General features: G+C 46.4%; 26 non-coding genes and 2 pseudogenes across 26 annotated transcripts; all 28 read right to left on the bottom strand.

The window, feature by feature from the left end:
• Window positions 1-2,509: 2,509 nt before the first annotated feature.
• Window positions 2,510-2,628, bottom strand: LOC119351405. The gene has a single exon (XR_005169914.1). It is a non-coding gene; the product is annotated as a 5S ribosomal RNA (ribosomal RNA).
• A 297-nt stretch (window positions 2,629-2,925) lies between these two features.
• LOC119351363 lies at window positions 2,926-3,044 on the bottom strand. The gene has a single exon (XR_005169876.1). It is a non-coding gene; the product is annotated as a 5S ribosomal RNA (ribosomal RNA).
• A 297-nt stretch (window positions 3,045-3,341) lies between these two features.
• On the bottom strand, window positions 3,342-3,460 carry LOC119351282. Its single transcript, XR_005169801.1, has one exon. It is a non-coding gene; the product is annotated as a 5S ribosomal RNA (ribosomal RNA).
• Window positions 3,461-3,757: 297 nt separating this feature from the next.
• Window positions 3,758-3,849, bottom strand: LOC119351421 (annotated as a pseudogene).
• Window positions 3,850-4,145: 296 nt separating this feature from the next.
• Window positions 4,146-4,264, bottom strand: LOC119351224. The gene has a single exon (XR_005169747.1). It is a non-coding gene; the product is annotated as a 5S ribosomal RNA (ribosomal RNA).
• A 296-nt stretch (window positions 4,265-4,560) lies between these two features.
• LOC119351370 lies at window positions 4,561-4,679 on the bottom strand. The gene has a single exon (XR_005169883.1). It is a non-coding gene; the product is annotated as a 5S ribosomal RNA (ribosomal RNA).
• Window positions 4,680-4,976: 297 nt separating this feature from the next.
• Window positions 4,977-5,095, bottom strand: LOC119351257. The gene has a single exon (XR_005169778.1). It is a non-coding gene; the product is annotated as a 5S ribosomal RNA (ribosomal RNA).
• Window positions 5,096-5,392: 297 nt separating this feature from the next.
• On the bottom strand, window positions 5,393-5,531 carry LOC119351378 (annotated as a pseudogene).
• A 297-nt stretch (window positions 5,532-5,828) lies between these two features.
• Window positions 5,829-5,947, bottom strand: LOC119351373. The gene has a single exon (XR_005169886.1). It is a non-coding gene; the product is annotated as a 5S ribosomal RNA (ribosomal RNA).
• A 296-nt stretch (window positions 5,948-6,243) lies between these two features.
• LOC119351315 lies at window positions 6,244-6,362 on the bottom strand. Its single transcript, XR_005169832.1, has one exon. It is a non-coding gene; the product is annotated as a 5S ribosomal RNA (ribosomal RNA).
• Window positions 6,363-6,579: 217 nt separating this feature from the next.
• On the bottom strand, window positions 6,580-6,698 carry LOC119351238. Its single transcript, XR_005169760.1, has one exon. It is a non-coding gene; the product is annotated as a 5S ribosomal RNA (ribosomal RNA).
• Window positions 6,699-6,994: 296 nt separating this feature from the next.
• Window positions 6,995-7,113, bottom strand: LOC119351367. The gene has a single exon (XR_005169880.1). It is a non-coding gene; the product is annotated as a 5S ribosomal RNA (ribosomal RNA).
• A 297-nt stretch (window positions 7,114-7,410) lies between these two features.
• On the bottom strand, window positions 7,411-7,529 carry LOC119351262. Its single transcript, XR_005169782.1, has one exon. It is a non-coding gene; the product is annotated as a 5S ribosomal RNA (ribosomal RNA).
• Window positions 7,530-7,826: 297 nt separating this feature from the next.
• On the bottom strand, window positions 7,827-7,945 carry LOC119351272. The gene has a single exon (XR_005169792.1). It is a non-coding gene; the product is annotated as a 5S ribosomal RNA (ribosomal RNA).
• Window positions 7,946-8,242: 297 nt separating this feature from the next.
• LOC119351203 lies at window positions 8,243-8,361 on the bottom strand. The gene has a single exon (XR_005169727.1). It is a non-coding gene; the product is annotated as a 5S ribosomal RNA (ribosomal RNA).
• A 297-nt stretch (window positions 8,362-8,658) lies between these two features.
• LOC119351418 lies at window positions 8,659-8,777 on the bottom strand. The gene has a single exon (XR_005169918.1). It is a non-coding gene; the product is annotated as a 5S ribosomal RNA (ribosomal RNA).
• A 297-nt stretch (window positions 8,778-9,074) lies between these two features.
• Window positions 9,075-9,193, bottom strand: LOC119351316. Its single transcript, XR_005169833.1, has one exon. It is a non-coding gene; the product is annotated as a 5S ribosomal RNA (ribosomal RNA).
• Window positions 9,194-9,490: 297 nt separating this feature from the next.
• LOC119351313 lies at window positions 9,491-9,609 on the bottom strand. The gene has a single exon (XR_005169830.1). It is a non-coding gene; the product is annotated as a 5S ribosomal RNA (ribosomal RNA).
• An 8,923-nt stretch (window positions 9,610-18,532) lies between these two features.
• On the bottom strand, window positions 18,533-18,651 carry LOC119351296. Its single transcript, XR_005169814.1, has one exon. It is a non-coding gene; the product is annotated as a 5S ribosomal RNA (ribosomal RNA).
• A 296-nt stretch (window positions 18,652-18,947) lies between these two features.
• Window positions 18,948-19,066, bottom strand: LOC119351244. Its single transcript, XR_005169766.1, has one exon. It is a non-coding gene; the product is annotated as a 5S ribosomal RNA (ribosomal RNA).
• A 296-nt stretch (window positions 19,067-19,362) lies between these two features.
• On the bottom strand, window positions 19,363-19,481 carry LOC119351635. Its single transcript, XR_005170074.1, has one exon. It is a non-coding gene; the product is annotated as a 5S ribosomal RNA (ribosomal RNA).
• A 668-nt stretch (window positions 19,482-20,149) lies between these two features.
• On the bottom strand, window positions 20,150-20,268 carry LOC119351173. The gene has a single exon (XR_005169700.1). It is a non-coding gene; the product is annotated as a 5S ribosomal RNA (ribosomal RNA).
• Window positions 20,269-20,564: 296 nt separating this feature from the next.
• LOC119351274 lies at window positions 20,565-20,683 on the bottom strand. The gene has a single exon (XR_005169794.1). It is a non-coding gene; the product is annotated as a 5S ribosomal RNA (ribosomal RNA).
• A 296-nt stretch (window positions 20,684-20,979) lies between these two features.
• On the bottom strand, window positions 20,980-21,098 carry LOC119351372. The gene has a single exon (XR_005169885.1). It is a non-coding gene; the product is annotated as a 5S ribosomal RNA (ribosomal RNA).
• A 296-nt stretch (window positions 21,099-21,394) lies between these two features.
• On the bottom strand, window positions 21,395-21,513 carry LOC119351353. Its single transcript, XR_005169867.1, has one exon. It is a non-coding gene; the product is annotated as a 5S ribosomal RNA (ribosomal RNA).
• A 297-nt stretch (window positions 21,514-21,810) lies between these two features.
• Window positions 21,811-21,929, bottom strand: LOC119351038. Its single transcript, XR_005169584.1, has one exon. It is a non-coding gene; the product is annotated as a 5S ribosomal RNA (ribosomal RNA).
• A 296-nt stretch (window positions 21,930-22,225) lies between these two features.
• LOC119351406 lies at window positions 22,226-22,344 on the bottom strand. The gene has a single exon (XR_005169915.1). It is a non-coding gene; the product is annotated as a 5S ribosomal RNA (ribosomal RNA).
• Window positions 22,345-22,641: 297 nt separating this feature from the next.
• LOC119351233 lies at window positions 22,642-22,760 on the bottom strand. Its single transcript, XR_005169755.1, has one exon. It is a non-coding gene; the product is annotated as a 5S ribosomal RNA (ribosomal RNA).
• Window positions 22,761-26,619: the final 3,859 nt, after the last annotated feature.

The following is a 26,619-nucleotide window of genomic DNA, read 5'->3' as shown; positions in this document are numbered from 1 at the left end:
GATTCGATCAAACCCCGTATGCAATTCCCTTTGTCAATCGGTATGTTACATGCCCGAGACTCGATCGTCGGTATCCCAATACCTTGTTCAGTCTCGTTACCGGCAAGTCACTTTACTCGTACCGTAATGCATGATCCCGTGACCAGACACTTGGCCACCTTGAGCTCATTATGATGATGCACTACCGAGTGGGCCCAGTGATACCTCTCCGTAACACGGAGTGACAAATCCCAGTCTCGATCCGTGTCAACCCAACAGACACTTTCGGAGATACCTGTAATGCACCTTTATAGTCACCCAGTTACGTTGTGACGTTTGGTACACCCAAAGCACTCCTACGGTATCCGGGAGTTACACGATCTCATGGTCTAAGGAAGAGATACTTGACATTGGAAAAGCTCTAGCAAACGAACTAACCGACCTTTGTGCTATGCTTAGGATTGGGTCTTGTCCATCACATCATTCTCCTAATGATGTGATCCCGTTATCAACGACATCCAATGTCCATAGCCAGGAAACCATGACTATCTGTTGATCACAACGAGCTAGTCAACTAGACGCTCACCAGGGACATATTGTGGTCTATGTATTCACACGTGTATTACGATTTCCGGATAATACAGTTATAGCATGAATAAAAGACTATTATCATGAACAAAGAAATATAATAATAACACTTTTATTATTGCCTCTAGGGCATATTTCCAACAGTTTATGCCCTCAAGGCATACTAACGCTCATGCTCTCTTCAGGAAGAAGAGCGCTCGCCGGACTATATCCACCGGCCAGGCTTCAAGGCCGGGTCCGGAAGCGGAGGCGAACACGGGGCGCGCACCGGACGCTCCTCCGACAGAGGATGCGGACATGCTGTCTGCCACCAATTCCGAGGTGGAGAGTGCCATGAACCACATGCGTCACCGGACTGTTCTTCGTGACGCTTGTTTTCCCCCAGAGGCATTGGATGCCTTTAATACGGGAGATGCGTACCTTCATGTCGCTCAAAATGGTCTAGCCAGAGCCACAGAGCAGTATGTGAAAGACATACGGGTGAGAAAATTTGATGGTTATATATGTCAGTAGCCCCCGAGACTTGAAACCGTTAGAATAACTGATTTAAGGATCATTTGTTATGCAGGATCTTACGGAAAAGAATACCTAACTATCCCAGGAGCTGGAAGAGTGCAAAGCCCAACTTGAGGCCGCACTAGCCGCAACAGGGAAGGCCAAGGAGACCCCCTCTGGTAATATATGCTTTGAAAGATAAGTATGTTGTGAAGTGCAGCATGTGTGCAAATCTGACAATAATAGTGCAGATGGCGCCGGAGTGGATCCGGACAAGCAACAACTCTTGTGCCAGTTAAAGGCCAGCGAGAGCGTTCTTACGAGGGTGAGGCAAGAGAAGAATAAGCTCCAAGATGCCAACACTCAGCTGGCCAAGGAACTAAAGGATGTTCGTGCTCAGCTGTCAGACTCCGTAAAGGAGAATCGGCGGCTTCGACGCGGCATTTTTAGTAAGTGCTTGAACGAACTTCGAAAAGAGTTCGACGAGGAAGTCGATTGACAGAGCTATGTCTGTAGGTATGCTAACAGGTCGGCCTGCGGAGGAAATGCCCGGTTCTATGGGTGACCTTCTTCCCGAGCTATCACAACTGCACGAACGAGTTCGGCGTGTGATGCAAGGCGTCGCCCAAGCCTTGTGGCCATCCGTCTCCATGCCCGAAGGCCTTGGAGAGCTTGCAGAGAGGCTGAAGGGAGCGCGGTGACGCTTCCGATTATGGAAGATATCGGCCTGCCGTTAAGGCGCCAGGGAGGCCTGGGCCATGGTGAAGACGCGGTACACGAAGGCTGACCCAAACCACATGGCCGAGGTCGGACCTGTGAGGCCCGATGGGAAGGAGATCCCTGTCAGTTTAGTGTACGGCCAGGTAGAGCTGGCCGCTAAGTATTCCCAATAGGACTGTAAATTAGACAGCCTGTTGGATGGTATTGAAGAAAAATATACCCAGTCAAATTGACTATGTAATTTAAGATGACATGTGAAATGCTTTCTAGCCAGATTGTAGATCGTTTGTCATTGCGGACCTTTTCGCTTCAACCTCCGGACCCAATAGTCTGGAGTGTGTCTGAATACCCTCTCGGTTATGTAAGAACTGGGGCATGCGTGGAGACCAGGCGTAGGGGTCATTAGTGCTTTAACAGACAAGTGCCCAACTAGTTATGTTATATTACATGGTTAGTAAGAAACATCTTCCAGGGAGAATAGTTCCGTTAGGGGTTCCTTTCCCTGGGAGGCATGCCCTAAAGTGCATGTCCGGACTGCGAAAAAAGCAAAAAAAGCATCTGGGGGCAGATAAATAAACAAGTGAGAAATCATCTTTTAGTTCACCGATCAAATATTCCCTAGCCCCCAGCTATAACTTACCGCAATCGTGCAAAATAATAAAACACGGTAAATATATTGCTTACACGTGTGTTTTGTTTTGCAAGCGGCGCAAAAAAAATTTAAAAGGGAATGCAACACCAGGACTTCCCAAGAGGTCACCCATCCTAGTACTACTCTCGACCAAGCATGCTTAAGTTCAGAGTTCTGATGGGATCCGGTGCTTTAGTGCTTATATGATCGCATCCGACATGTTACACCCGTCTTCGTCCCTTATCCTTGCCCCTCCCAGCTCCACTACAAAGACGAGTGTACATTTCTTTGGCCGCTCCCTCTCAACTACGGAGACGAGTTTACCGCGGTTTCCACCCCTCCCTATCAACCGCACCAGTGCACGCTTGTCGCGCCAAAACGCCGCCGCTAGACTCGTGAATTGTGAGCACCCAACTATAACTTACCGCAATCATGCAAAATAATAAAACACGGTAAATATATTACTTACACGTGCGTTTTGTTTTGCAAGCGGCGCAAAAAAAATTAAAAAGGGAATGCAATACGAGGACTTCCCAGGAGGTCACCCATCCTAGTACTACTCTCACCCAAGCACTCTTAACTTCGGAGTTTTGATGGGATCCGTTGCTTTAGTGCTGGTATGATCACATCGGACATGTTACCCCCGTCTTCGTCCCTTGTCCTTGCCCCTCCCAACTCCACTACAAAGACGATTGTACATTGCTTTGGCCGCTCCCTCTCAACTACGGAGACGAGTTTAACGCGGTTTCCACCCCACCCTCTCAACCGCACCAGTGCACGCTTGCCAAGCCACAACGCCGCCGCGAGACGCGTGAATCGTGAGCACCCAGCTATAACTTACCGCAATCGTACAAAAGAATAAAACACAGTAAATATATTACTTACACGTGCATTTTGTTTTGCAAGCGGCGCAAAAAAAATTAAAAAGGGAATGCAACACGAGTACTTCCCAGGAGGTCACCCATCCTAGTACTACTCTCGCCCAAGCACGCTTAACTTCGAAGTTCTGATGGGATGCAGTGCTTTAGTGCTGGTATGATCGCATCCGACATGTTACCCTCGTCTTCGTCCCTTATTCTCGCCCCTCCCAGCTCCACTACAAAGACGATTGTACATTGCTTTGGCCGCTCCCTCTCAACTACAGAGACGAGTTTACCGCGGTTTCCACCCCTCCCTCTCAACCGCACCAGTGCACGCTTGCCGCGCCACAACGCCGCCGCTAGACGCCTGAATCGTGAGCACCCAGCTATAACTTACCGCAATCGTGCAAAATAATAAAACACGGTAAATATATTACTTACACGTGCGTTTTGTTTTGCAAGCGGCACAAAAAAAATTAAAAAGGGAATGCAACACGAGGACTACTCTCGCCCAAGCACGCTTAACTTGGGAGTTTTGATGGAATTCGGTGCTTTAGTGCTGGTATGATCGCATCCGACATGTTACCCCCGTCTTCGTCCCTTATCCTTGCCCCTTCTAGCTCCACTACAAAGACGATTGTACATTGCTTTGGCCGCTCCCTCTCAACTACGGAGACGTGTTTAGCGTGGTTTCCACCCCTCCCTCTCAACCGCACCAGTGCACGCTTGCCGCGCCACAACGCCACCACTACATGCGTGAATCATGAGCACCCAGCTATAACTTACCGCAGTCGTGCAAAATAATAAAACATGGTAAATATATTACTTACACGTGCGTTTTGTTTTGCAAGCGGCGCAAAAAAATTAAAAAGGGAATGCAACACGAGGACTTCCCAGGAGGTCACCCATCCTAGTACTACTCTCGCCCAAGCACGCTTAACCTCGGAGGTCTGATGGGATCCAGTGCTTTAGTGCTGGTATGATCGCATCCGACATGTTACCCCCGTCTTCGTCCCTTATCCTTGCCCCTCCCAGCTGCACTACAAAGACGACTATACATTGCTTTGGCCGCTCCCTCACAACTATGGAGACGAGTTTGACGCGGTTTCCACCCCTCCCTCTCAACCGCACCAGTGCACGCTTGCCGCGCCACAACGCCGCCTCTAGACTCGTGAATCGTGAGTACCCAGCTATAACTTACCGCACTCGTGCAAAATAATAAAACAAGGTAAATATATTTATTACACGTGCGTTTTGTTTTGCAAGCGGTGCAAAAAAATTAAAAAGGGAATGCAACACGAGGACTTCCCAGGAGGTCACCCATCCTAGTACTACTCTCGCCCAAGCACGTTTAACTTCGGAGTTCTGATAGGATCCGTTGCTTTAGTGCTAGTATGATCACATCGGACATGTTACCCCCGTCTTCGTCCCTTATCCTTGCCCCTCCCAGCTCCACTACAAAGACGATTGTACATTGCTTTGGCCGCTCCCTCTCAACTACGGAGACGAGTTTACCGCGGTTTCCACCCCTCCCTCTCAACCGCACTAGTGCACGCTTGCCGCGCCACAACGCCGCCGATAGACGCGTGAATCGTGAGCACCCAGCTATAACTTTCCGCAATCGTGCAAAATAATAAAACACGGTAAATATATTACTTACACGTGCGTTTTGTTTTGCAAGCGGCGCAAAAAAAATTAAAAAGGGAATGCAACACGAGGACTTCCCAGGAGGTCATCCATCCTAGTACTACTCTCGCCCACGCACGCTTAACTTCGGAGTTCTGATGGGATCCTGTGCTTTAGTGCTGGTATGATCGCATCCGACATGTTACCCCCGTCTTCGTCCCTTATCCTTGCCCCTCCCAGCTCCACTACAAAGACGATTGTACATTGCTTTGGCCGCTCCCTCTCAACTACGGAGACGAGTTTAACGTGGTTTCCACCCCACCCTCTCAACCACACCAGTGCACGCTTGCCGCGCCACAACGCCGCCGCTAGACTCGTGAATCATGAGCACCCTGCTATAACTTACCGCACTCGTGCAAAATAATAAAACACGGTAAATATATTACTTAAACGTGCGTTTTGTTTTGCAAGCGGCGCAAAAGAAATTAAAAAGGGAATGCAACACGAGGACTTCCCAGGAGGTCACCCATCCTAGTACTACTCTCGCCCAAGCACGCTTACTCTCGCCCAAGCACGCTTAACATCGGAGTTCTGATGGGATCCGGTGCTTTAGTGTTGGTATGATCGCATCCGACATGTTACCCCCGTCTTCGTCCCTTATCCTTGCCCCTCCCAGCTCCACTACAAAGACGATTGTACATTGCTTTGGGTTCTCCCTCTCAACTACGGAGACGAGTTTAACGCGGTTTCCACCCCTCCCTCTCAACCGCACCAGTGCACGCTTGCCGCGCCACAACGCCGCCGCTAGACTCGTGAATCGTGAGCACCCAGATATAACTTACCGCACTCGTGCAAAATAATAAAACACGGTAAATATATTACTTACACGTGCGTTTTGTTTTGCAAGCGGTGTAAAAAAAATTAAAAAGGGAATGCAAAACGAGGACTTCCGAGTAGGTCACCCATCCTAGTACTACTCTCGCCCAAGCACGCTTAACTTCGTAGTTCTGATGGGATCCGGTGCCTTAGTGCTGGTATGATCACATCCGACATGTTACTCCCATCTTCGTCCCTTATCCTTGCCCCTCCCAGCTCCACTAGAAAGACGATTGTACATTGCTTTGGCCGCTCCCTCTCAACTATGAAGACGAGTTTAATGCGGTTTCCACCCCTCCCTCTCAACCGCACCAGTGCACGCTTGCCGTGCCACAATGCCGCTGCTAGACTCGTGAATCGTGAGCACCCATCTATAACTTACCGCACTCGTGCAAAATAATAAAACACGGTAAATATATTACTTACACGTGCGTTTTGTTTTGCAAGCGGCGTAAAAAAATTAAAAAGGGAATGCAACACGAGGACTTCCCTGGAGGTCACCCATCCTAGTACTACTCTCTCCCAAGCACGCTTAACTTCAGAGTTCTGATGTGATCCGGTGCTTTAGTGCTGGTATGATCGCATCCGACATGTTACCCCCGTCTTCGTCCCTCATCCTTGCCCCTCCCAGCTCCACTACAAAGACGATTGTACATTGCTTTGGCCGCTCCCTCTCAACTACGCAGACGATCGTGAGCACCCAGCTATAACTTACCGCACTCGTGCAAAATAATAAAACACGGTAAATATATAACTTACACGTGCGTTTTGGTTTGCAAGCGGCGCAAAAATGAAGTTAAAAAGGGAATGCAACACGAGGACTTCCCAAGAGGTCACCCATCCTAGTACTACCCTCGCACAAGCACGCTTAACTTCGAAGTTCTGATGGGATCCGGTGCTTTAGTGCTGGTATGATCGCATCCGACATGTTACCCCCGTCTTCGTCCCTTATCCTTGCACCTCCCAGCTCCACTACAAAGACGATTGTACATTGCTTTGGCCGCTCCCTCTCAACTATGGAGACGAGTTTAACGCGGTTTCCACCCCACCCTCTCAACCGCACCAGTGCATGCTTGCCGCGCCACAACGCCGCCGCTAGACTCGTGAATCATGAGCACCCAGCTATAACTTACCGCACTCGTGCGAAATAATAAAACACGGTAAATATATTACTTACACGTGCGTTTTGTTTTGCAAGCGGCGCAAAAAAATTAAAAAGGGAATGCAACACGACGACTTCCCAGGAGGTCACCCATCCTAGTACTACTCTCTCCCAAGCACGCTTAACTTCGGAGTTTTGATGGGATCCGGTGCTTTAGTGCTGGTATAATCGCATCCGACATGTTACCCCCGTCTTCGTCCCTTATCCTTGCCCCTCCCAGCTCCACTACAAAGACGATTGTACATTGCTTTGGCCGCTCCCTCTCAACTACGGAGAAGAGTTTAACGCGGTTTCCACCCCTCCCTCTCAACCGCACCAGTGCACGCTTGCCGCGCCACAACGCCGCCGCTAGACTCGTGAATCGTGAGCACCCAGCTATAACTTACCGCACTCGTGCAAAATAACAAAACATGGTAAATATATTACTTACACGTGCGTTTTGTTTTGCAAGCGGCGCAAAAAAAATTAAAAAGGGAATGCAACACGAGGACTTCCCAAGAGGTCACCCATCCTAGTACTACTCTCACCCGAGCACGCTTAACTTCGGAGTTCTGATGGGATCCGGTGCTTTAGTGTTGGTATGATCGCATCCAACATGTTACCCCCGTCTTCGTCCCTTATCCTTGCCCCTCCCAGCTCCACTACAAAGACGATTGTACATTGCTTTGGCCGCTCCCTCTCAACTACGGAGACGAGTTTAACGCGGTTTCCACCCCACCCTCTCAACCGCACCAGTGCACGCTTGCCGTGCCACAACGCCGCCGCTAGACTCAAGAATCATGAGCACCCTGCTATAACTTACCACACTCGTGCAAAATAATAAAACACGGTAAATATATTACTTACACGTGCGTTTTGTTTTGCAAGCGGCGCAAAAAAAATTAAAAAGGGAATGCAACACGAGGACTTCCCAGGAGGTCACCCATCCTAGTACTACTCTCGCCCAAGCACGCTTAACATCGGAGATCTGATGGGATCCGGTGCTTTAGTGCTTGTATGATCGCATCCGACATGTTACCCCCGTCTTCGTCCCTTGTCCTTGCCCCTCCCAGCTCCACTACAAAGACGATTGTACATTGCTTTGGCCGCTCCCTCTAAACTACGGAGACGATTTTAACGCGGTTTCCACCCCTCCCTCTCAACCGCACTAGTGCACGCTTGCCATGCCCCAACGCAGCCGCTAGACTCGTGAATCGTGAGCACCCAGCTATAACTTACCGCACTCGTGCAAAATAATAAAACACGTTAAATATATTACTTACATGTGCGTTTTGTTTTGCAAGCGGCGCAAAAAAAATTAAAAAGGGAATGCAACACGAGGACTTCCCAAGAGGTCACCCATCCTAGTACTACTCTCGCCCACGCACGCTTAACTTCGGAATTCTGATGGGATCCGGTGCTTTAGTGCTGGTATGATCGCATCCGACATGTTACCCCCGTCTTCGTTCCTTATCATTGCCCCTCCCAGCTCCACTACAAAGACGATTGTACATTGCTTTGGCCGCTCCCTCTCAACTACAGAGACGATTTTAACGCGGTTTCCACCCCTCCCTCTCAACCGCACCAGTGCACGCTTGCCGCGCCACAACGTCGCCGCTAGACTCGTGAATCGTGAGCACCCAGCTATAACTTACCGCACTCGTGCAAAATAATAAAACACGGTAAATATATTACTTACACGTGCGTTTTGTTTTGCAAGCGGCGCAAAAAAAATTAAAAAGGGAATGCAACACGAGGACTTCCCAGGAGGTCACCCATCCTAGTACTACTCTCGCCCAAGCACGCTTAACATCGGAGTTCTGATGGGATCCGGTGCTTTAGTGCTGGTATGATCGCATCCGACATGTTACCCCCGTCTTCGTCCCTTATCCTTGCCCCTCCCAGCTCCACTACAAAGACGATTGTACATTGCTTTGGCCGCTCCCTCTCAACTACGGAGACGAGTTTAACGCGGTTTCCACCCCTCCCTATCAACTGCACCAGTGCACGCTTGCCGCGCCACAACGCCGCCGCTAGACTCGTGAATCGTGAGCACCCAGCTATAACTTACCGCACTCGTGCAAAATAATAAAACACGGTAAATATATTACTTACACGTGCGTTTTGTTTTGCAAGCGGCGCAAAAAAAATTAAAAAGGGAATGCAACATGAGGACTTCCCAAGAGGTCACCCATCCTAGTACTACTCTCGCCCACGCACACTTAACTTCGGAGTTCTGATGGGATCCGTTGCTTTAGTGCTGGTATGATCGCATCCGACATGTTACCCCCGTCTTCGTCCCTTATCCTTGCCCCTCCCAGCTCCACTACAAAGACGATTGTACATTGCTTTGGCCGCCCCCTCTCAACTACGGAGACGAGTTTAACGCGGTTTCCACCCCTCCCTCTCAACCGCACCAGTGCGCGCTTGCCGCGCCACAACGCCGCCGCTAGACTCGTGAATCGTGAGCACCCAGCTATAACTTACCGCACTCGTGCAAAATAATAAAACACGGTAAATATATTACTTACACGTGTGTTTTGTTTTGCAAGCGGCGCAAAAAAAATTGAAAAGGGAATGCAACACGGGGACTTCCCAAGAGGTCACCCATCCTAGTACTACTCTCGCCCACGCACGCTTAACTTCGTAGTTCTGATGGGATCTGGTGCTTTAGTGCTGGTATGATCGCATCCGACATGTTACCCCCGTCTTCGTCCCTTATCCTTGCCCCTCCCAGCTCCACTACAAAGACGATTGTACATTGCTTTGGCCGCTCCCTCTCAACTACGGAGACGAGTTTAACGCGGTTTCCACCCCACCTGTAGGGGAACGTAGCAGAAATTCAAAATTTTCCTACGTGTCACCAAGATCTATCTATGGAGAGACCAGCAATGAGTAGAAAGAGAGTGCATCTACATACCCTTGTAGATCGCTAAGCGGAAGCGTTCAAGTGAACGGGGTTGATGGAGTCGTACTCGTCGTGATTCAAATCACCGATGATCCTAGTGCCGAACGGACGGCACCTCCGCGTTCAACACACGTACAGCCCGGTGACGTCTCCCACACCTTGATCCAGCAAGGAGAGAGGGAGAGGTTGAGGAAGACTCCATCCAACAGCAGCACAACGGTGTGGTGGTGGTGGAGGAGCGTGGCAATCCAGCAGGGCTTCGCCAAGCACCATGGGAGAGGAGGAGTAGGAAGAGAGGTAGGGCTGTGCCAGAACTTCGTGTATAGCTCCCATGTGCCTCCCCACTATATATAGGGGTGGAGGGGCTGGTTTCTTGCCCTCCAAGTCCATTGGGGCGTTGGCCAAGGTGGGAGGAAAGAAATCTCATTATTTCCTTCCCCACCGATTGTTATCCCCCCTTTTTAGGTATCTTGATCTTATCCCTTCGGGATATGATCTTATTCCTTCTAAGGGGGGATCTTGGTGCGCCTTGACCAGGGGTGTGGGGCCTTGCCCCCACTACCCACGTCCATGTGGGCCCCCCCATGCAGGTGGGCCCCACTCCGGAACCTTCTAGAACCTTCCCGGTACAATACCGAAAAATCCCGAACATTTTCCGGTGGCCAAAATAGGACTTCCCATATATAAATCTTTACCTCCGGACCATTCCGGAACTCCTCGTGACGTCCAGGATCTCATCCGGGACTCCGAACAACATTCGGTAACCACATACAAACTTCCTTTATAACCCTAGCGTCATCGAACCTTAAGTGTGTAGACCCTACGGGTTTGGGAGACATGTAGACATGACCGAGACGTTCTCCGGTCAATAACCAACAGCGGGATCTGGATACCCATGATGGCTCCCACATGTTCCACGATGATCTCATCGGATGAACCACGATGTCAAGGACTTAATCAATCCCGTATTCAATTCCCTTTGTCTATCGGTATGTTACTTGCCCGAGATTCGATCGTCGGTATCCAATACGTTGTTCAATCTCGTTACCGGCAAGTCACTTTACTCGTTCCGTAACACATCATCCCGTGATCAACTCCTTGGTCACATTGCGCATATGATGATGTCCTACCGAGTGGGCCTAGAGATACCTCTCCGTTTACACGGAGTGACAAATCCCAGTCTCGATCCGCATAAAACAATAGATACTTTCGGAGATACCTGTAGTGCACCTTTATAGTCACCCAGTTACGTTGTGACGTTTGATACACCCAAAGCACTCCTACGGTATCCAGGAGTTACACGCTCTCATGGTCGAAGGAAGAGATACTTGACATTGGCAAAGCTCTAGCAAATGAACTACACGATCTTTTGTGCTAGTCTTAGGATTGGGTCTTGTCCATCACATCATTCTCCTAATGATGTGATCCCGTTATCAACCACATCCAATGTCCATAGCCAGGAAACCATGACTATCTGTTGATCACAACGAGCTAGTCAACTAGATGCTCACTAGGGACATATTGTGGTCTATGTATTCACACGTGTATTACGATTTCCGGATAATACAATTATAGCATGAATAAAAGACAATTATCATGAACAAGGAAATATAATAATAATACTTTTATTATTGCCTCTAGGGCATATTTCCAACAGTCGCCCACTTGCACTAGAGTCAATAATCTAGTTCACATCGCCATGTGATTAACACTCACAGGTCACATCGCCATGTGACTAATACCCAAGAGTTTACTAGAGTCAGTAGTCTAGTTCACATCACTATGTGATTAACACTCAATGAGTTTTATGTTTGATCATGTTGCTTGTCAGAGAGGTTTTAGTCAACGGGTCTGAACCTTTCAGATCCGTGTGTGCTTTACAAATCTCTATGTCATCTCCTAGATGCAGCTACCACGCTCTATTTGGAGCTATTCCAAACAATTGTTCTACTTGGAGCTATTCTAAATTATTGCTCCATTATATGTATCCGGTCTCTCTACTCAGAGCTATCCGGATAGGTGTCAAGCTTGCATCGTCGTAACCTTTACGACGAACTCTTTTACCACCTCCATAATCGAGAAAATTCCTTAGTCCACTAGTTACTAAGGATAACTTTGACCGCTGTCCTATGAGCCATTCTTGGATCACTCTTGTACCCCTTGACTGACTCATGGCAAGGCACACTTCAGGTGCGGTACACAGCATAGCATACTGAAGAGCCTACGTCTTAAGCATAGGGGACGACCTTCGTCCTTTCTCTCTATTCTGCCGTGGTCGAGCTTTAAGTCTTAATTTTGTACCTTACAACTTAGGCAAGAACTCCTTCTTTGACTGGTCCATCTTGAACACCTTCAAGATCATGTCAAGGTATGTGCTCATTTGAAAGTATTATTAAGCATTTTGATCTATCCTTGTAGATCTTGATGCTCAATGTTCAAGTAGCTTAATCCAGGCTTTCCATTGAAAAACACTTTCAAAATAACCCTATATGCTTTCCAGAAATTCTACGTCATTTCTGATCAACAATATGTCAACAACATATACTCATCAGAAATTCTATAGTGTTCCCACTCACTTCTTTGGAAATACAAGTTTCTCATAAACTTTGTACAAACCCAAAATTTTTGATCATCATCAAAGCATACATTCCAACTCCGAGATGCTCACTCCAGTCCTTAGAAGGATTGCTGGAGCTTTGCATACTTATTAGCATCTTTCGGGATTGACAAAACCTTCCGGTTGTATCACATACAACCTTTCCTCATTAAAATCGTCGAGGAAACAGTGTTTTGACATCCTATCTGCAAGATTTCATAAATAATGCAGTAATCGCTAATATAATTCCAACAGACTCTTAGCATCGCTACGAGTGAGAAAATCTCATCGTAGTCAACTCCTTGAACTTGTCGGAAAACATCTTAACGACAAGTCGAGCTTTCTTACTGGTGACATTTACCATCATTGTCCGTCTTCCTTTTGAAATCCATATGTACTCATTAGCCTTACGACCATCGAGCCGTTCTGCCAAAGTCTACACTTTGTTTTCATACATGGATCCTCTCTCGGATTTTATGGCCTCAAGCCATTTATCGGAATCCGGGCCCACCATCGCTTCTCCATAGCTCGTAGGTTCATTGTTGTCTAGCAACATGACCTTCAAGACAGGATTACGTACCACTCTGAAGTAGTACGCATCCTCGTCATCCTACGAGGTTTGGGAGTTACTTGATCCGAAGTTTCATGATCAATATCATAAGCTTCCACTTCAATTGGTGTAGGTGCCACAGGAACAACTCCCTGTGCCCTGTCACACACTAGTTGAAGAGACGGTTCAATAACCTCATCAAGTCTCCACCATCCTCCCACTCAATTCTTTCGAGAGAAACTTTTCCTCGAGAAAGGACCCGATTCTAGAAACAATCCATATTGCTTTCGGATCTGAATTAGGAGGTATACCCAACTGTTTTGGGTTTCCTATGAAGATGCATTTTATCCGCTTTGGGTTCGAGCTTATCAACCTGAAACTTTTTCATATAAGCGTCGCAGCCCCAAACTTTTAAGAAACGACAACTTAGGTTTCTCTAAACCATAATTCATACGGTGTCATATCATCGGAATTACGTGGTGCCTTATTTAAAGTGAATGTGGTTGTCTCTAATGCCTAACCCATGAACGATAGTGGTAATTCGATAAGAGACATCATGGTACGCACCATATCCAATAGGGTGCAACTATGATGTTCGGACACACCATCACATTATGGTGTTCCAGGCGGTATTAATTGCGAAACAATTTCCACAATGTCTTAATTGTGTGCCAAAACTCGTAACTCAGATATTCATCTCTATGATCATATCATAGACATTTTATCCTCTTGTCACAATGATCTGCTACTTCACTCTGAAATTACTTGAACCATTCAATAATTCAGACTTGTGTTTCATCAAGTAAATATACTCAACATTTACTCGAATCATCTGTGAAGTAAGAACATAATGATATTCACTGCATGCCTCAACACTCATTCGACTGCACACATCAAAATGTGTTACTTCCAACAAGTTGCTATCTTGTTCCATCTTACTGAAAATGAGGCTTTTCAGTCATCTTTCCCATGTGGTATGATTTGCATATCTCAAGTGATTCAAAATCAAGTGAGTCCGAACGATCCATTTGCATGGAGTTTCTTCATGCATATACACCAATAGACATGGTTCGCATGTCTCAAACTTTTCAAAAACGAGTGAGTCCAAAGATCCATCAACATGGAGCTTCTTCATGCGTTTTATACCATTATGACTTACATGGCAGTGCCACAAGTAAGTGGTACTATCATTACTATCTTATATCTTTTGGCATGAAAATGTGTATCACTACGACCGAGATTCAATAAACCATTCCTTTAGGTGCAAGACCATTGAAGGTATTATTCAAAATTAGAGTAACCATTATTCTCCTTAAATGAATAACCGTATTGCGATAGACATAATCCAATCATGTCTATGCTCAACGCAAACACCAATCTCGGTGGTAGAGGGAGCGTGCGATGCTTGATCATATCAACCTTGGAAACACTTCCAACATATATCGTCAACTCACCTTTAGCTAGTCTCCGTTTATTCCGTAGCTTTTATTTCGAGTTACTAACACTTAGCAACCGAACCGGTATCCAATACCCTGGTGCTACTAGGAGTACTAGTAAAGTACACATTAACATAATGTATATCCAATATACTTCTATCGACCTTGCCAGCCTTCTCATCTACCAAGTATCTAGGGTAATGCTGCTCCAGTGGTTGTTCCCCTTATTACAGAAGCACTTAGTCTCGGGTTTGGGTTCAACCTTGGGTTTCTTCACTAGAGCAGCAGCTGAATTGCCGTTTCATGAAGTATCCCTTTGTTCCCTTGCCCTTCTTGAAACTAGTGGTTTCACCAACCATCAAAAATTGATGCTCCTTCTTGATTTCTACTTTCGCGGTGTCAAACATCATGAATATTTCAAGGATCATCATATCTATCCCTGATATGTTATAGTTAATCACGAAGCTCTAGCAGCTTGGTGGCAATGACTTTGGGGAAACATCACTATCTCATCTGGAGGATCAACTCCCACTCGATTCAAGTGATTGTTGTCCTCAGACAATCTGAGCACAAGCTCAACGATTGAGCTTTTCTCCCTTAGTTTGCAGGCTAAGAAAATCGTCGGAGGTCTTATACCTCTTGACGTGGGCACGAGCCTGAAATCCCAATTTCAGCCCTCGAAACATCTCATATGTTCCGCGACGTTTCGAAAACGTCTTTGGTGCCTCTACTTAAACCATTTAATTGAACTATCACGTAGTTATCAAAACGTGTATGTCCGATGTTCGCAACATCGACAAACGACGTTGGGGTTCAGCACACTGAGCGGTGCATTAAGGACATAAGCTTTCTACTGATCGCATAATCGCTACTATCAACTTTCAACTATATTTTCTCTAGGAACATATCTAAACAGTGGAACTAAAGCGCGAGCTTACGACATAATTTGCAAAAGGTCTTTTGACTATGTTCAGGATAATTAAGTTCATCTTATGAACTCCCACTTAGATAGACATCCCTCTGGTCATCTAAGTGATCACATGATCCGAGTCAACTAGGCCGTGTCCGATCATCACGTGAGACGGACTAGTCATCATCGGTGAACATCTTCATGTTGATCGTATCTACCATACGACTCATGCTCGACCTTTCGGTCTCCGTGTTCCGAGGCCATGTCTGCACATGGTAGGCTCGTCAAGTTAACCCTAAGTGTTTTCGTTGTGTAAAACTGTCTTACACCCGTTGTATGTGAACGTAAGAATCCATCACACCCGATCATCACGTGGTGCTTAGAAGCGACGAATTGTAGCAATGGTGCACAGTTAGGGGAGAACACTTCTTGAAATTTTGTAAGGCATCATCTTATTTACTACCGTCGTCCTAAGCAAACAAGATGCATAAACATGATAAACATCACATGCAATCAAATAGTGACATGATATGGCCAATATCATTTTGCTCCTTTTGATCTTCATCTTCGGGGCTCCATGATCATCATCGTCACCGGCACGACACCATGATCTCCATCATTATGATCTCCATCATCGTGTCTTCATGAAGTTGTCACGCCAACGACTACTTCTACTTCTATGACTAACGCGTTTAGCAATAAAGTAAAGTAGTTTACATGGCGTTCTTCAATGACACGCAGGTCATACAATAAATAAAGACAACTCCTATGGCTCCTGCCGGTTGTCATACTCATCGACATGCAAGTCGTGAATCCTATTACAAGAACATGATCAATCTCATACATCACATATCATTCATAACATTCTTCTTGGCCATATCACATCACATAGCATACCCTGCAAAAACAAGTTAGACGTCCTCTAATTGTTGTTGCATGTTTTACGTGGCTGCTATGGGTTTCTAGCAAGAACGTTTCTTACCTACCCAAGACCACAACGTGATATGCCAATTGCTATTTACCCTTCATAAGGACCCTTTTCATCGAATCCGTTCCGACTAAAGTGGGAGAGACTGGCACCCGCTAGCCACCTTATGCACCAAGTGCATGTAAATCGGTGGAACCTGTCTCACGTAAGAGTACGTGTAAGGTCGGTCTGGGCCGCTTCATCCCACAATACCGTCGAAACAAGATTGGACTAGTAACGGTAAGCATATTGAACAACATCAACGCCCACAACTACTTTGTGTTCTACTCGTGCAAAGAATCTACGCAATAGACCTAGCTCATGATGCCACTGTTGGGGAACGTAGCAGAAATTCAAATTTTTCCTACGTGTCACCAAGATCTATCTATGGAGAGACCAGCAACGAGTAGAAAGAGAGTGCATCTACATACCCTTGTAGATCGCTAAGCGGAAGCGTTCAAGTGAACGGGGTTGATGGAGTCGTACTCGTCGTGATTCAAATCACCGATGATCCTAGTGCCGAACGGACGGCACCTCCGCGTTCAACACACATACAGCCCGGTGACGTCTCCCATGCCTTGATCCAGCAAGGAGAGAGGGAGAGGTTGAGGAAGACTCCATCCAACAGCAGCACAACGGCGTGGTGGTGGTGGAGGAGCGTGGCAATCCAGCAGGGCTTCGCCAAGCACCATGGGAGAGGAGGAGTAGGAAGAGAGGTAGGGCTGTGCCAGAACTTCGTGTATAGCTCCCATGTGCCTCCCCACTATATATAGGGGTGGAGGGGCTGGTTTCTTGCCCTCCAAGTCCATTGGGGCGTTGGCCAAGGTGGGAGGAAAGAAATCTCATTATTTCCTTCCCCACCGATTGTTATCCCCCCTTTTTAGGGATCTTGATCTTATCCCTTCGGGATATGATCTTATTCCTTCTAAGGGGGGATCTTGGTGCGCCTTGACCAGGGGTGTGGGGCCTTGCCCCCACTACCCACGTCCATGTGGGTCCCCCCATGCAGGTGGGCCCCACTCCGGAACCTTCTAGAACCTTCCCGGTACAATACCGAAAAATCCCGAACATTTTCCGGTGGCCAAAATAGGACTTCCCATATATAAATCTTTACCTCCGGACCATTCCGGAACTCCTCGTGACGTCCGGGATCTCATCCGGGACTCCGAACAAAATTCGGTAACCACATACAAACTTCCTTTATAACCCTAGCGTCATCGAACCTTAAGTGTGTAGACCCTACGGGTTCGGGAGACATGTAGACATGACCGAGACGTTCTCCGGTCAATAACCAACAGCGGGATCTGGATACCCATGATGGCTCCCACATGTTCCACGATGATCTCATCGGATGAACCACGATGTCAAGGACTTAATCAATCCCGTATTCAATTCCCTTTGTCTATCGGTATGTTACTTGCCCGAGATTCGATCGTCGGTATCCAATACCTTGTTCAATCTCGTTACCGGCAAGTCACTTTACTCGTTCCGTAACACATCATCCCGTGATCAACTCCTTGGTCACATTGCGCATATGATGATGTCCTACCGAGTGGGCCCAGAGATACCTCTCCGTTTACACGGAGTGACAAATCCCAGTCTCGATCCGCATAAAACAATAGATACTTTCGGAGATACCTGTAGCGCACCTTTATAGTCACCCAGTTACGTTGTGACGTTTGATACACCCAAAGCACTCCTACGGTATCCAGGAGTTACACGCTCTCATGGTCGAAGGAAGAGATACTTGACATTGGCAAAGCTCTAGCAAATGAACTACACGATCTTTTGTGCTAGTCTTAGGATTGGGTCTTGTCCATCACATCATTCTCCTAATGATGTGATCCCGTTATCAACGACATCCAATGTCCATAGCCAGGAAACCATGACTATCTGTTGATCACAACGAGCTAGTCAACTAGAGGCTCACTAGGGACATATTGTGGTCTATGTATTCACACGTGTATTACGATTTCCGGATAATACAGTTATAGCATGAATAAAAGACAATTATCATGAACAAGGAAATATAATAATAATACTTTTATTATTGCCTCTAGGGCATATTTCCAACACCACCCTCTCAACCACACCAGTGCACGCTTCCCGCGCCACAACGCCGCCGCTAGACTCGTGAATCATGAGCACCCTGCTATAACTTACCGCACTCGTGCAAAATAATAAAACACGTAAATATATTACTTACACGTGCGTTTTGTTTTGCAAGTGGCGTAAAAATTTTTAAAAAGGGAATGCACCACGAGGACTTCCCAGGAGGTCACCCATCCTAGTACTACTCTCGCCCAAGCATGCTTAACTTCGGAGTTTTGATGGGATCCGGTGCTTTAGTGCTGGTATGATCGCATCCGACATGTTACCCCCGTCTTCGTCCCTTATCTTTGCCCCTCCCAGCTCCACTACAAAGACGATTGTACATTGCTTTGGCCGCTCCCTCTCAACTACGAAGACGAGTTTAACGCGGTTTCCACCCCTCCCTCTCAACCGCACCAGTGCACGCTTGCCGTGCCACAACGCTGCCGCTAGACTCGTGAATCGTGAGCACCCTGCTATAACTTACCGCACTCGTGCAAAATAATAAAACACGGTAAATATATTACTTACATGTGCGTTTTGTTTTGCAAGCGGCGCAAAAAAATTAAAAAGGGAATGCAACACGAGCACTTCCCAGGAGGTCACCCATCCTAGTACTACTCTCGCCCAAGCACGCTTAACTTCAGAGTTCTGATGGGATCCGGTGCTTTAGTGTTGGTATGATCGCATCCGACATATTACCCCCGTCTTCGTCCCTTATCCTTGCCCCTCCCAGCTCCACTACAAAGACGATTGTACATTGCTTTGGCCGCTCCCTCTCAACTACGGAGACGAGTTTAACGCGGTTTCCACCCCTCCCTCTCAACCGCACCAGTGCACGCTTGCCGCGCCACAACGCCGCCGCTAGACTCGTGTATCGTGAGCACCCAGCTATAACTTACCGCACTCGTGCAAAATAATAAAACACGGTAAATATATTACTTACACGTGCGTTTTGTTTTGCAAGCGGCGTAAAAAAATTAAAAAGGGAATGCAACACGAGGACTTCCCAGGAGGTCACCCATCCTAGTACTACTCTCGCCCAAGCACGCTTAACTTTGGAGTTCTGATGGGATCCGGTGCTTTAGTGCTGGTATGATCACATCCGACATGTTACCCCCATCTTCGTCCCTTATCCTTGCCCCTCCCATCTCCACTACAAAGACGATTGTACATTGCTTTGGCCGCTCCCTCTCAACTAGAGAGACGAGTTTAACGCGGTTTCCACCCCTCCCTCTCAACTGCACCAGTGCACGCTTGCCGCGCCACAACGCCGCCGCTAGACTCGTGAATCGTGAGCACCCAGCTATAACTTACCGCACTCTTGCAAAATAATAAAACACGGTAAATATATTACTTACACGTGCGTTTTGTTTTGCAAGCGGCGTAAAAAAATTAAAAAGGGAATGCAACACGAGGACTTTTAACTTCGGAGTTCTGATGGGATCCGGTGCTTTAGTGCTGGTATGATCGCATCCGACATGTTACCCCCATCTTCGTCCCTTATCCTTGCCCCTCCCAGCTCCACTACAAAGATGATTGTACATTGCTTTGGCCGCTCCCTCTCAACTACGGAGACGAGTTTAACGCGGTTTCCACCCCTCCCTCTCAATCGCACCAGTGCACGCTTGCCGTGCCACAACGCCGCCGCTAGACTCGTGAATCGTGAGCACCCAGCTATAACTTACCGCACTCATGCAAAATAATAAAACACGGTAAATATATTACTTACACGTGCGTTTTGTTTTGCAAGCGGCGTAAAAAAAATTAAAAAGGGAATGCAACACGAGGACTTCCCTGGAGGTCACCCATCCTAGTACTACTCTCGCCCAAGCACGCTTTACTTCGGAGTTCTGATGGGATCCGGTGCTTTAGTGCTGGTATGATCACATCCGACATGTTACCCCCATCTTCGTCCCTTATCCTAGCCCCTCCGAGCTCCACTACAGAGACGATTGTACATTGCTTTGGCCGCTCCCTCTCAACTATGAAGACGAGTTTAACGCGGTTTCCACCCCTCCCTCTCAACCGCACCAGTGCACGCTTGCCGTGCCACAACGCTGCCGCTAGACTCGTGAATCGTGAGCACCCAACTATAACTTACCGCACTCGTGCAAAATAATAAAACACGGTAAATATATTACTTACATGTGCGTTTTGTTTTGCAAGCGGCGCAAAAAAATTAAAAAGGGAATGCAACACGAGCACTTCCCAGAAGGTCACCCATCCTAGTACTACTCTCGCCCAAGCACGCTTAACTTCGGAGTTCTCATGGGATCCGGTGCTTTAGTGTTGGTATGATCGCATCCGACATGTTACCCCCGTCTTCGTCCCTTATCCTTGCCCCTCCCAGCTCCACTACAAAGACTATTGTACATTGCTTTGGCCGCTCCCTCTCAACTACGGAGACGAGTTTAACGCGGTTTCCACCCCTCCCTCTCAACCGCACCAGTGCACGCTTGCCGCGCCACAACGCCGCCGCTAGACTCGTGTATCGTGAGCACCCAGCTATAACTTACCGCACTCGTGCAAAATAATAAAACACGGTAAATATATTACTTACACGTGCGTTTTGTTTTGCAAGCGGCGTAAAAAAATTAAAAAGGGAATGCAACACGAGGACTTCCCAGGAGGTCACCCATCCTAGTACTACTCTCGGTCAAGCACGCTTAACTTCAGAGTTCTGATGGGATCCGGTGCTTTAGTGCTGGTATGATCGAATCCGACATATTACCCCCATCTTCGTCCCTTATCCTTGCCCCTCCCAGCTGCACTACAAAGACGATTGTACATTTCTTTGGCCGCTCCCTCTCAACTACGGAGACGAGTTTAATGCGGTTTCCACCCCTCCCTCTCAACCGCACCAGTGCACGCTTGCCGCGCCACAACGCCGCCGCTAGACTCGTGAATCGTGAGCACTCAGCTATAACTTACCGCACTCGTGCAAAATAATAAAACACGGTAAATATATTACTTACACGTGCGTTTTGTTTTGCAAGCGGCGTAAAAAAATTAAAAAGGGAATGCAACACGAGGACTTCCCTGGAGGTCACACATCCTAGTACTACTCTCGCCGAAGCACGCTTAACTTCGGAGTTCTGATGGGATCCGGTGCTTTAGTGCTGGTATGATCACATCCAACATGTTACCCCCGTCTTCGTCCCTCATCCTTGCCCCTTCCAGCTCCACTACAGAGACGATTGTACATTGCTTTGGCCGCTCCCTCTCAACTACGGAGACGAGTTTAACGCGGTTTCCACCCCTCCCTCTCAACCGCACCAGTGCACGCTTGCCGCGCCACAACGCCGCCGCTAGACTCGTGAATCGTGAGCACCCAGCTATAACTTACCGCACTCGTGCAAAATAATAAAACACGGTAAATATATTACTTACACGTGCATTTTGTTTTGCAAGCGGCGCAAAAAAAATTAAAAAGGGAATGCAACACGAGCACTTCCCAGGAGGTCACCCATACTAGTACTACTCTCGCCCAAGCACGCTTAACTTCGGAGTTCTGATGGGATCCGGTGCTTTAGTGCTGGTATGATCGCATCCGACATGTTACCCCCGTCTTCGTCCCTTATCCTTGCCCCTCCCAGCTCCACTACAAAGACGATTGTACATTTCTTTGGCCGCTCCCTCTCAACTACGGAGACGAGTTTAACGCGGTTTCCACTCCTCCCTCTCAACCGCACCAGTCCACGCTTGCCGCGCCACAACGCGCCGCTAAACTCGTGAATCGTGAGCACCCAGCTATAACTTACCGCACTCTTGCAAAATAATAAAACACGGTAAATATATTACTTACACGTGCGTTTTGTTTTGCAGGCGGCGCAAAAAAAATTAAAAAGGGAATGCAACACGAGGACTTCCCAGGAGGTCACCCATCCTAGTACTACTCTCGCCCAAGCACGCTTAACTTCGAAGTTCTGATGGGATCCGGTGCTTTAGTGCTGGTATGATCGCATCCGACATGTTACCCCCGTCTTCGTCCCTTGTCCTTGCCCCTCCCAGCTCCACTACAAAGACGATTGTACATTGCTTTGGCCGCTCCCTTTCATCTACGGAGACGAGTTTAACGCGGTTTCCACCCCTCCCTCTCAACCGCACCTGTGCACGCTTGCCGCGCCACAACGCCGCCGCTAGACTCGTGAATCGTGAGCACCCAGCTATAACTTACCGCACTCGTGCAAAATAATAAAACACGGTAAATATATTACTTACACGTGCGTTTTGTTTTGCAAGCGGTGCAAAAAAAATTAAAAGGGGAATGCAACACGAGGACTTCCCAGGAGGTCACCCATCCTAGTACTACTCTGGCCCAAGCATGCTTAACTTCGGAGTTCTGATGGGATCCGGTGCTTTAGTGCTGGTATGATCGCATCCGACATGTTACCCCCGTCTTCGTCCCTTATCCTTGCCCCTCCCAGCTCCACTACAAAGACGATTGTACATTGCTTTGGCCGCTCCCTCTCAACTACAGAGACGAGTTTAACGCGGTTTCCACCCCTCCCTCTCAACCGCACCAGTGCACGCTTGCCGTGCCACAACGCCGCTGCTAGACTCGTGAATCATGAGCACCCAGCTATAACTTACCGCACTCGTGCAAAATAATAAAACACGGTAAATATATTACTTACACGTGCATTTTGTTTTGCAAGCGGCGCAAAAAAATTAAAAAGCAAAGACTAATATAATACACGATGCTCCAAGCAAAACACATATCATGTGGCAAATAAAAATATAGCTCCAAGTAAAGTTACCAATGAACGAAGACGAAAGAGGGGATGCCTTCCGGGGGCACCCCCAAGCTTAGGCTTTTGGCTATTCTTTAATATCTTGGGGTGCCTTGGGCATCCCCAAGCTTAGGCTTTTTCCACCCTTTATTCCATAGTCCATCAAATCTTTACCCAAAACTTGAAAACTTCACAACACAAAACTCAACAGGAAATCTCATAAGCTCCGTTAGCGAATGAAAACAAAACCACCACATAAGGTACTATAATGAACTCATTCTTTACTTATAATGGTGTTAAACCTACTGTATTCCAAGTTCTCTATGGTTCATACCCTTACATACTAGCCATAGATGCATCAAATAAGCAAACAACACTCGAAAAACAGAATCTGTCAAAAACAGAACAGTCTGTGGCAACCTGTAACTAACGCAAACTTCTTGAACCTTAAAAATCCTACCAAAATAGGACGGCCTAAAAAATTTGTTTATTGAACAGAATAAAAAAGAATCAATGCAAAAGCTCGTTTCTGTGATTTATTTAATTTTTTCCCGTGAGCGCAAAGTTTCTGTTTTTCAGCAGAATCAAATCAACTCATATCATAGGTTATCCTATAGGTTCTACTTGGCACAAACACTAAATAAAACATGAAAACAAATATAAAAAGAAATTAGATGCAAAATTTATTACTAAACAGGAACAACAAAAAACACAAAGAAAATTGGGTTGCCTCCCAACTAGCGCTATAGTTTAACGCCCCTAGCTAGGCATAAAAGCGAAGATAGATCTATGTAGTGCCATCTTTGGCACTTGATTCATCAATAGATCACTTATAATCTTTAGGGGTTTCTTTATTTTTAGCAATGATAAAACCTTTAGGCAAAAATTCAAGAAATTCGTTTGTAGCAGAAGGTTCCTTAACGATAGAGAGACAATTGGGATGAACACTTATGGATTTGAGATCCGCGTCTCCCTTATTAGAAGATTCACCCTTATTTTTAGAAACATATATAAACTTGGCAGTTTTGGTAGGGGGTTTTGGAGTGTTTTTCATGGAAGAAAATGCGGAACCTAAGTTAGTAATGATATACTCAAGTTTACCGATTCTTGCAGAATCTAGATCTATTTTTTCATTAACTATAGGTTCTTTCTCCTTAAGATTTTTCAAAGTAACTCCAACCCTAGATCCGTATTGGGTAATTTGACTATGAATCTTTTTATCCAAATTTTCAATTAACTCAACAGTGGCAATTTTATTTTCAATGATCTCAAGCCGTTGCATAACATGTTCCAAAGTTAAAACAGTTCCATTAACCAAAAGAGGTGGTGGGCCAAACAAATCTAACATAGCATTATAAGCTTCAAACGTGTGGCTATTCAAGAAATCCCCTCTGGCAACGGTATCAAGAACACATCTATTCCAAGGAGTAATGCCTACATAAAAATTGCGAAGAAGAACAGAAGTAGAAAGCTTCCTAGTGTATTTATTTTAGCATTGCAAATTCTATGCCAAGCATCTTTTAAATTTTCTCCCTCCCTTTGCTTAAAATTGAGAATTTCATGTTCAGGAGTAATAACATGGATAGAAAGACTAGCCATAACGACAAGGTAAACAATCTAACACACGAGCAAATAGAAAAAGGCAAGCGAAAGAGAGAGGAGATTGGGAAAGAGAGGGCGAATAAAACGATGAGGGTGAAGTGCGGGAGAGGAAAACAAGAGGCAAATGGCAAATAATGTAAATGCAAGGGAGATGAGTTTGTGATGGGTACTTGGTATGTCTTTACTTGAGCGAGGACCTCCCCGGCAACGGTGCCAGAAATCCTTCTTCCTACGTCTTGAGCTTGCATTGGTTTTCCTTGAAGAGGAAAGGGTGATGCAGCACAGTAGCGTAAGTATTTCCCTCGGTTTTTGAGAACCAAGGTATCAATCCAGTTGGAGGATCCTCACAAGTCCCACGAACCTACACAAACAAACAAAGAACTCGCAACCAACGCGATAAAGGGATTGTCAATCCCTTCATGGCCACTTGCGAAAGTGAGATCTGATAGAGATAATATGATAGGATAAATATATTTTTGGTATTTTATAATATAGATGCAGAAAATAAAGATGCAAACAAAAGTAGATTGAAAGCTTATATGATAAAAGATAGACCCGGGGGCCATAGGTTTCACTAGCGGCTTCTCTCAAGATAGCATAAGTATTACGGTGGGTGAACAAATTACTGTCGAGCAATTGATAGAAAAGCGAATAATTATGAGATTATCTAAGCATGATCATGTATATAGGCATCACGTCCATGACAAGTAGACCGACTCCTGCCTGCATCTACTACTATTACTCCACACATCAACCGCTATCCAGCATGCATCTAGAGTATTAAGTTCATAAGAACAGAGTAACACATTAAGAAAGATGACATGATGTAGAGGGATAAACTCAAGCAATATGATATAAACCCCATCTTTTTATCCGCGATGGCAACAATACAATACGTGCCTTGCAATCCTTTCTGTCACTAGGTAAGGACACCGCAAGAGTGAACCCAAAGCTAAGCACTTCTCCCATGGCAAGAAAGATCAATCTAGTAGGCCAAACAAAATCGATAATTCGAAGAGACTTGCAAAGATAACTCAATCATACATAAAACAATTCAGAGGAGATTCAAATATTATTCATAGATAAACTTGATCATAAACCCACAATTCATCTGATCTCGACAAACACACCGCAAAAAGAGATTACATCGAATAGATCTCCACAAGAGAGGGGGAGAACATTGTATTGAGATCAAAAAAGAGAGAAGAAGCCAACTAGCTAATAACTATGGACCTGAATGTCTGTGGTAAACTACTCACAACTCATTGGAAGGGCTATGGTGTTGATGTAGAAGCTCTCCATGGTGGAATCCCCCTCCAGCAGAATGCCGGCGACGGCTCCAAGATGGGATCTCGCAGATACAGAAGGTTACAGTGGTGGAAATATTTCTTCGATGGCTCCCTGGATGTTTTCGGGGTATGTAGGCTTATATAGGAGGAAGAAGTACGTCGGTGGCCGCCCGAGGGGCCCACGAGACAGGGGGCGCACCCAGGAAGGGTGGGCGCGCTCTCCTATCTCGTGCCACCTCGGCTACTTCTTGGCTTGCACTCCAAGTCCTCTGGATCACGTTCGTTCCAAAAATCACGCTCCCGAAGGTTTCATTCCGTTTGGACTCCGTTTGATACGGGATGAGCCTCTGGTTAGTAGGTTAGTCCCAAAAATGATATAAATGTGTAAAATAAAGCCCATAAACATCTAAAACAGGTAATATAATAGCATGGAACAATCAAAAATTATAGATACGTTGGAGACGTATCAGTTATTTCCAAGCAAATGTCTCAACATATAATCACTATTATAAAGGATCTCATTTATTACCAGTTTTTCACGGCTCATACCATAAAAGTCAAAGATTTCCCTAGCTTACCGTGCTATGTAATCATATTCATTCATGAGAACTTGGGTAA

This window comes from Triticum dicoccoides, chromosome 1B (genome assembly GCF_002162155.2).
Source record: "Triticum dicoccoides isolate Atlit2015 ecotype Zavitan chromosome 1B, WEW_v2.0, whole genome shotgun sequence".
In the NCBI taxonomy this organism is placed as follows: Eukaryota; Viridiplantae; Streptophyta; class Magnoliopsida; order Poales; family Poaceae; genus Triticum; species Triticum dicoccoides.
The sequence above is the reverse complement of the archived record's forward strand: the minus strand, read 5'-3'. Positions and strand labels throughout refer to the sequence as shown.